Source organism: Somniosus microcephalus, chromosome 17, assembly GCF_052327205.1.
Source record: "Somniosus microcephalus isolate GS21.2 chromosome 17, FLI_Smic_1.0, whole genome shotgun sequence".
Lineage (NCBI taxonomy): Eukaryota > Metazoa > Chordata > Chondrichthyes > Squaliformes > Somniosidae > Somniosus > Somniosus microcephalus.
Window position 1 is genome coordinate 31,130,078 of NC_141003.1, and position 9,187 is coordinate 31,139,264.

Here is a 9,187-nt window from a genome sequence, read left to right on the forward strand (position 1 = left end):
AATTGAAAGTAAATAAATCACAAGGCAAACACCCAGCTTAGGGATCACTCCAGTTAAAGTTGAGTATTGCTAGAGATTCAGTGGCTCACAGACTTTAATTATTTAACAAGTTAATTTCTTTCATTTATTTTTCCACAAGCTTCAGGCATGAAACTAGCCAGATGATACAGAAACTATTCTTAACATGTTATTTATTTGCCTTCTGGTTTATTTGTCTGTTTAATAGTGTAAAATCACCCGCATGAAACATAATAGCAAAGAACAGGTTAAACAGAACCTACAATGGTCGAATGAAAATAGTTTGAGTGCTGCTGGCCAGATATTATTTTACCAGTAGAATGTTTTGACTTGGGCAATTTATTGAAATAAATGTACGCACACAGCTTGTTGTACATTGTCCCCAATGTCAGCAGGGGGTAGACTGGAGCAAAGTTAAGATGGCTAGCTGTTAAATGTACAGTTTCTGAATTATAAAACTGGTTCAATCTCCTTATATGATGACTTATTCAGCAACATTTTTCTCTCTGTGCAATCAATTATGTACAAGATATGAACTTTTGGTGTGGAGTATTGGCCATACTATGAATTTATGTATGTGTGTGTGTGCACGTGTGTGCGTGTCTTGAGTATGCATGCATGTATGTGTGTGTATGTTATCCATTTGTGTTTTTGTGTGTATTGTTTTGTGTACTATATGTTGTGGATATTTGTGTGTATATGTTTGTGTGTACATTTTGCATATGTATGTATGTATGTGTGTGTTGGATTCAGCGTGTTTGTATGCATATGTGTGAGTGTTGTGTGTTAGTGTGTGTGTATATAGGTTTGTTATGTAGATGTGAGAGTAGATATGTAGTGTGTGTCAGTACTGTCATTGGTTGTTTAGATGGTACCTGTATAACTCTGTAATGGGTTGTATAAATTGTTGGGGGGCAGCTGTGCAACATCAGTGAGTTTTGTTTGTACTGTTGACACTCCAGAATGTTTATGAACAGTCACTGCAAAGGAGTTGCCACGGTTACAGCTCGCATTTGGTGATGGTGAGCATACTGCGGTTTGATATATTTTTAAACTGCCTCTGGCTCATTGGAAAGTAGGTGTAGTCAGGCTGTTCCCCCTGTTTATTTTACATATTAGGTGTCATAAAAACGGGATGTGGTCAGAGGCATCTGGAGCAAAGATTGTTGCTTCATTCAGTTGGCCCTGATGATTGCTGAAAAGACAGAGATTTGACAAATTGTACAGGATACCAACAGGGAATACATTTCCCATAGCCTGCGTCAACACTATTTCAACAAATGCTGATGAAAACTGCATTTACATTTCAGCACCAGAAGGTGACAATGTCTGAGAGTTCTGTGGGCAGGGGATGTGTGCGAATACTGGCATTCTGCATGGAATTTACAGATTGATGCAGAAGGCTGAAACACAGCCACGGGTCCTCCTGTATTCCTGATGTAAATATGAGATCTGGTTTAACTATTGTTCCAGTCTTGTTGTTGACCTGCCAGTCCTGGAGAGGTGGCCTGTTCCATGGATGTGTTCTTGCTTGTCAAGTCCACTATCTTCATGGCTTTTGGAATATGCAGACTCCAAGATCAAGAGATAGATTTTCCCTGCTGTTGCCAAGCAGTATGACAGTATCACCAGTAGGTATTGCTCCCTTAAAAACTAAAGATATATCAACAAATTTTTGTCTTCGGCCTGGGATGGGCCTCTGGTTCCACCAATCGAAATGGCTGTGAGCCACTCTCCAACATCTACTGGTGGATTGGGCCGGGCACCACTAAGCGCCTTTTAGGGCCCTACTATGTAAATGACTCCATCCTTGGGATTTGGTCTGAAGCCTTCACATTGGGTGTATGGAATTTCCATTCTGCCTCACTTGCATCGGTGGAGCAGACACACTGGGGTTTCAGGCCCAAAAAGTGTAAAATATTGGGCGGGATTTTGCTGTGGAAATAATGGTGAGGCTAACAGTGTTGACAGTTATTTACGTGGAAATCGGACAGCAACTTCCAGCGACCACACATGCCCAGTTAACGTGGAAATCCAGAAGTTGCTGTCCCAGATGCAACGTTCCTCCAAAAGCTGCCCGCAAATGGCATCACACCATCTGGCTCCCCTTTCAATATATGGAACCGTATGAAGTTGTTGTATTTGCCTCAGATATATAGACTAAACTCGCCAGAAAAAGTTAGGGACTTGTCCATTCTAGTGTTAGCACCCTTTTAACAGCATGTTAAGTCTTAATTACTACCAAACTCTGGCACTGAAAATTAACTTTTACAAGCGTGGATTCTCATTCCTTCAGATCTTAATTATTGTTGGAGATTTACCAAAATAAAACTTTTTTTTACTTTTTCTTTGTCTTTTTTATCTGCCTCTCTTAATCCAACCTTTCTTTCCCTCTCTTAATTTTGTTTTCTATACTTGATTTGACATTGAATTCACTATTCTAACCGACACTTCCTGGTTGAGACGCTGCGCTGCTTATTAACAATTCTTCAATCTGATTGGTTCAGGAGATACAATGTTGGTTACTCTATTTACAAGGGTCCCAATGCCCTGTAGAGGGCGCTGCAATTACTCGATAGTTAGCTGACAGGAACTTCCAGTGCAAAAACCAAAAGCAAGTCTATGGGCAAGTGCAACGAATGACTAGTGTCTTTCATTCACTGATCACAGCAAAATCTGGCCCATTATAAAAGGCTTGAAATTCTAACATTAAATTTAAAAAGTATGTAAACATCATTAGTGAACATACATCCACCTCAAATGTATGAAGTGCAGTAGCTGCACACCAAGGTGAAAGCCAGTAAACAAGGATTTTAAACAACAGGACTGTGAGACCATATGGGTCCTGACATCAACTTACTCAGAACCATATTCAAATCCCATGCTGGCACAACCCAGGGAAGAAAAGAATGTAATTCAGGCCCCTTTCATTTAGCAGACACTGCATTACACATTTTTAATATGGGTTGTTCCTGGAAGCTAGGATGGTATTCATTACTGATTGCTGAACCCAAACAGTTCTAAGTTGGTCCTGTCCAGTTACATCCCATCAGATGGAAGCCCTATGGGTCATCATGAAGTGCTGCCTGTTCAGGTGGTCTTCCCTGTAAGGCCAGTCCATACTCAGTGGCAGCAAGTTCATGAACTAAGTCTTCCTGGGCAATATAGTGTGATAAGAAACATCACTGTCTCCTCCTTTGCAATCTTGCAAATTGCTTGCAATGTGACTTTTTTTTTAAATTCATTCCTGGGATGTGGGCGTTGCTGGCAAGGCCAGCATTTATTGCCCAACCCTAATTGCCCTTGAGAAGGTGGTGGTGAAGGCCTTTTTGAACCGCTGCAGTCCGTGTGGTGAAGGTACTCCTACAGTGCTGTTAGGGAGGGAGTTCCAGGATTTTGACCTAGTGACGATGAAGGAATGGCGATATTTTTCCAAGTCAGGATGGTGTGTGACTTGGAGGGGAACTTGGAGATGGTGGTGTTCCCATGCACCTGCTGCCCTTGTCTTTCTAGGTGGTAGAGGTCATGGGTTTGGGAGGTGCTGCTGAAGAAGCCTTGACAAGTTGCTGCAGTGCACCTTGTAGATGGTACACACTGCAGCCATGGTACGCCGGTGGTGGAGGGAGTGAATGTTTAAGGTGGTGGATGGGATGCCAATCAAGTGGGCTGCTTTGGCCTGGATGGTGTTGAGCTTCTTGAGTATTGTTGGAGCTGCAATCATCAAGGCAAGTGGAGAGTATTCCATCACACTCTTGACTTGTACCTAGTAGATAGTGAAAAGGCTTTGGGGAGTCAGGAGGTGAGACACACGCTGCAGAATATCCAACCTCTGACCTGCTCTTGTAGCTACAGTATTTATGTGGCAGGTCCAGTTAAATTTCTGGTCAATGGTAACATAGAAACATAGAAACATAGAAGATAGGAGCAGGAGTAGGCCATTCGGCCCCTCGAGCCTGCTCCGCCATTCGCTGAGATCATGGCTGATCATCCAAACTCAGTACCCCGTACCTGCCTTCTCCCCATATCCCTTGATACCTTTAGCTCTAAGAAATATATCTAACTCCTTCTTGAATATATTTAAAGAGTTGGCCTCAACCGCCTTCTGTGGCAGAGAATTCCACAGGTTCACCACTCTCTGGGTGAAGAAATTCTTCCTCATCTCTGTCCTAAATGGCTTACCCCTTATCCTTAGACTATGACCCCTGGTTCTGGCCTCTCCGACCATCGGGAACATTCTACCTGTATCTAGTTTGTCCAGACCTGTCAGAATTTTATAAGTTTCGATGAGATCCCCTCTCATTCTTCTAAACTCCAGCGAGTATAAGCCCAATCGACCCAATCTCTCCTCGTACGTCATTCCTGCCATCCCAGGGATCAGCCTTGTGAATCTTCGCTGAACTCCTTCCATGGCAAGAACATCCTTCCTCAGATAAGGCGACCAAAACTGCACACAGTACTCCAGGTGTGGTCTCACCAAGGCCCTGTACAACTGCAGCAGGACATCCTTGCTCCTGTACTCAAACCCTTTCGCTATGAAGGCCAACATACCATTTGCCTTCTTCACCACCTGCTGCATCTGCATGCTTACCTTCAGTGACTGGTGCACAAGGACACCCAGGTCTCATTGCACTTCCCCTTCTCCCAATCTATTGCCATTCAGATAATAGTCTGCCTTTCTGTTTTTGACACCAAAGTGGATAACCTCGCATTTATCTATGTTATATTGCATCTGCCACGCTTCTGCCCAATCACCCAACTTGTCCAAATCATCCTGGAGTTTCTCGGTATCATCCTCGCAGCACACACGCCCACCCAGCTTTGTGTCATCTGCAAACTTGGAGATATTACATCTAGTTCCCTTATCTAGATCATTAATGTATATTGTGAATAGCTGGGGTCCAAGGACCGATCCCTGCGGTACCCCACTAGTCACTGCCTGCCACTCGGAAAAAGACCCGTTAATTCCTACTCTCTGCTTTCTGTCCGCCAACCAGTTCTCTATCCAAGTCAATACCTTGCCCCCAATCCCATGTGCCTTAAATTTACACGCTAATCTCTTATGCGGGACCTTATCGAAAGCCTTTTGAAAGTCCAAATACACCACATCTACTGGTTCTCCCTTATCTATTTTCCCAGTTACATCCTCAAAAAATTCCAGTAGTCAAGCACGATTTACCTTTTGTAAATCCATGTTGACTTTGTCCGATCCTGTCACTGTTTTCCAAGTGCTCAGCTATTACATCCTTTATAATGGACTCTAGCATTTTCCCCACTACCGATGTCAGGCTTACCAGTCTGTAATTCCCCGCTTTCTCTCTACCACCCTTTGTGAATAGTGGGGTAACATTAGCTACCCTCCAGTCTATCGAGTTCTGGAAGATGATCAGCAATGCATCTACTATTTCCAGGGCCACTTCCTTAAATACCCTAGGATATAGATTATCAGGCGCTGGGGATTTATTGGCCTTCAATCCCGTAAATTTCCCTAACACCATTTCCCTACAAATACTGATTTCTTTCAGTTCCTCCCTCTCATCAGACCCTATGTTCTCCAACATCTCTGGGAGGTTATTTGTGTCCTCCTTTGTGAAGACAGAACCAAAATATGCATTTAATTGGTCTGCCATTTCTTTGTTCCCCATTATAACTTCCCCTGCTTCTGACTGCAAGGGACCTACACTTGATTTCACTAATCTTTTTCTCTTCACATATCTATAAAAGCTCTTAGTCAGTTTTTATGTTCCCTGCAAGCTTACTTTCATATTCTATTTTCCCCTTCTTAATTAATCCCTTTGTCCTCCTTTGTTGAATCTTAAACTGCTCCCAATCCTCAGGTTTACCGCTTTTTCTGGCCAATTTATATGCCCTCTCCTTGGATCTTATGCTATCCCTAATTTCCCTTGTTAGCCATGGTTGAGTCACCCTTTTTGTTTTATTCTTATCCCAAACTGGGATGCACAACTTCTGTAGTTCATCCATGCGGTCTTTGAATGTTTGCCATTGCCTACCCACCGTCAACCCTTTGAGTGACATTCCCCAATCAATCCTACCCAATTCGCGCCTCATACCATCGTAGTTCCCTTTATTTAAATTCAGGACCCTAGTCTCCGAGTCAACTACTTCACTCTCCATCCTAATGAAGAATTCTATCATATTATGATCGCTCTGACCCAAGGGGCCTCGTACAACAAGATTGCTAATTAATCCTCTCTCATTACATAATACCCAGTCTAAGATGGCCTGATCTCTGGTTGGTTCCTCGACATATTGTTCCAGAAAACCATCCCATAAACATTCTAGGAATTCCTCCTCCACAGTATTTTTACTAATTTGGTTAGCCCAATCTATATGTAAATTAAAGTCCCCCATGATGACTGCTGTGCCCTTATTGCACGCTTCTCTAATTTCCCGTTTAATGCCATCCCCAGCCTCCATATTATTGTTTGGAGGTCTATATACCACTCCCACTAACGTTTTCTGCCCCTTGATATTTCTCAGTTCTACCCATACAGATTCCGCATCATCAGAGTTAATATCCTTCCTTTCAATTGTGTTAATCCCCTCTTTAACCAGCAATGCTACCCCACCTCCCTTTCTTTTTTGCCTATCCTTCCTAAATATTGAATACCCCTGGATGTTGAGTTCCCAGCCTTGGCCACCCTGGAGCCATGTTTCTGTAATCCCAATCAAATCATATTCGTTTACCTCTATTTGTGCAGCTAATTCATCCACCTTGTTCCAAATGCTCCTTGCATTAAGACACAAAGCCTTCAGGCTTGTTTTTTTAACGCTCTCAGACCTATATGAATTATTATTTACTGTGACCATGTTTGATTTAAACCGTTGAGTTCTTTGCCTTCTAATTTTGTCTTTCTCCTTCCTGTCTTTTGCTTTTTTCCTTGTTTCCCTTTCCTCTGTCTCCCTGCTCAGGTTCCCAACCCCCTGCCAGTTTAGTTTAAACCCTCCCCAACAACACTAGCAAACACTCCCCCTAGGACATCGGTCCCGGCCCTGCCCAGGTGCAAACCATCCGGTTTGTACTGGTCCCACCTCTCCCAGAACCGGTTCCAATGTCCAAGGAATTTGAATCCCTCCCCCTCACACCATTCCTCTAGCCACATATTCATTTGAAATATCCTCCTATTTCTACTCTGACTAGCACATGGCACTGGTAGCAATCCTGAGATTACTACCTTTGAGGTCCTATTTTTTAATTTACCTCCTAACTCCCTATATTCTGCTTTTAGGACCTCATCCCGTTTTTTACCTATATCGTTGGTGCCTATGTACACCACGACAACTGGCTGTTCGCCCTCCCCCTCCAAAATGTTCTGCAGCCTTTCCGAGACGTCCTTGACCCTTGCACCAGGGAGGCAACACACCATCCTGGAGTCTCGATTGCGGCCGCAAAAATGCCTATCTATTCCCCTTACAATTGAGTCCCCTATCACTATAGCTCTTCCACTCTTTTTCCTCCCAGCCTGTGCAGCAGAGCCACCCATGGTGCCAGGAAGTTGGCTGCTGCTGCCTTCCCCTGATGAGTCATCCCCCCCAACAGTATTCAAAGTGGTATATCTGTTGGAGAGGGGGATGGCCGCAGGGGATTCCTGCACTACCTGCCTGTGCCTCTTACTCTGCCTGCTGGTCACCCATTCCCTTCCTGCCTGTACACCCTTTACCTGCGGTGTGACCAACTCGCTAAATGTGATATTCATGACGTCCTCAGCATCGCGAATGCTCCAAAATGAATCCATTCGCAGCTCCAGTGCCGCAATGCAGTCTGTCAGTAGCTGCAGTTGGACACACTTCCCACACACATGGTCATCAGGGACGCAGGAAGCGTCCCTGATTTCCCACATAGAGCAGGAGGAGCATACTACGGGGCTGGGCTGTCCTGCCATGGCTTACCCTTTAATTAATTAATTAAAATTAAATGAATCCCACCAATTTCACTTCAATTAAATGATATATTCAAAGGCCCTTGGTTAATAGTAGTCCCCGCTACACAACAGAGACCTTAGAAACCACAAAATTTAAGTTTACAAAAATTTAGGAAGAAAATACTCACCAACCAAACCACCGACCACCAGGTTGTTGATGTTAGGGGATTCGGCAATGGTAATGCCGTTTAATGTCAAGGGGCGGTGGTTAGACACTCTCTTGTTGGAGATAGTCATTGCCTGGCACTTGTGTGACGGAAATGTTACTTGCCACTTATCAGCCCGAGACTGAATGTCATCCAGGTCTTGCTGCATGTGGATATAAACTGCTTCATTATCTGAGGAGTTGCAAATGGAACTGAACACTGTGCAATCATCAGCGAACTTCCCCACTTCTGACTTTATGATGGAGGGAAGGTCATTGATGAAGCAGCTGAAGATGGTTGGGTCTAGGACATTGCCCTGAGGAACTCCTGCAGCGATGTCCTGAGGCTGAGAGGATTGGCCTCCAACAACCATCTTCCTTTGTGCTAGGTATGACTCCAGCTAGTGCAGAGTCTTTCCCCCAATTCCCATTACTAGGGCTCCTGGATGCCACACTTGGTCAAATGCTGCCTTGATGTCAAGAGCACTCTCACCTCACCTCTGGAATTCCGCTCTTTTATCCATGTATGGCCCAAGGCTGTAATGAGGCCGGGAGCCGAGTGGTTCTGGCAGAACCCAAACTGAGCATTGGCGAGCAGGTTATTGGTGAGTAAGTTCCGCTTGATAGCATTGTCGATGACACTTTCCATCAGTTTGTTGATGATTGAGAGCAGACAGTGTGAAGACGGGACTTCGTCTCCACAAGGATTGTACGGTGGGCACTGCTACCAATACTGTCATGGACAGATGCATCTGCAACAGGTAGATTGGTGAGGATGAGGTCAAGTAGGTTTTTCCCCTTGTGTTGTTTCTCTCACCACCTGCTGCTGGTCCAGTCTGGCAGCTATGTCCTTCGGGACTCGGCCAGTTCAGTCAGTAGTGGTGCTACTGAGCCACTCTTGGTGATGGACATTGAAGTCCCCCACCCAGAGTACATTCTGTGCCCTTGCTACCCTCAGTGCTTCTTCCAAGTGGTGTTCAACATGGTGGAGTACTGATTCATCAGCTGAGGGAGGGCGGTAGATGGTAATCAGCAGGAGGTTTTATTGCCCATGCCTGATGTCGTGAGACTTCATGGGGTCCGG

The 9,187-nt window shown here is 44.4% G+C and overlaps 1 long non-coding RNA gene across 4 annotated transcripts in view; it reads right to left on the reverse strand.

Moving 5' to 3' along the window:
• LOC147105612 (uncharacterized) overlaps positions 1-9,187 on the reverse strand; it is a 556,421-nt gene that overhangs the window by 463,255 nt on the left and 83,979 nt on the right. The gene's annotated exons all lie outside the window — the stretch shown is intronic.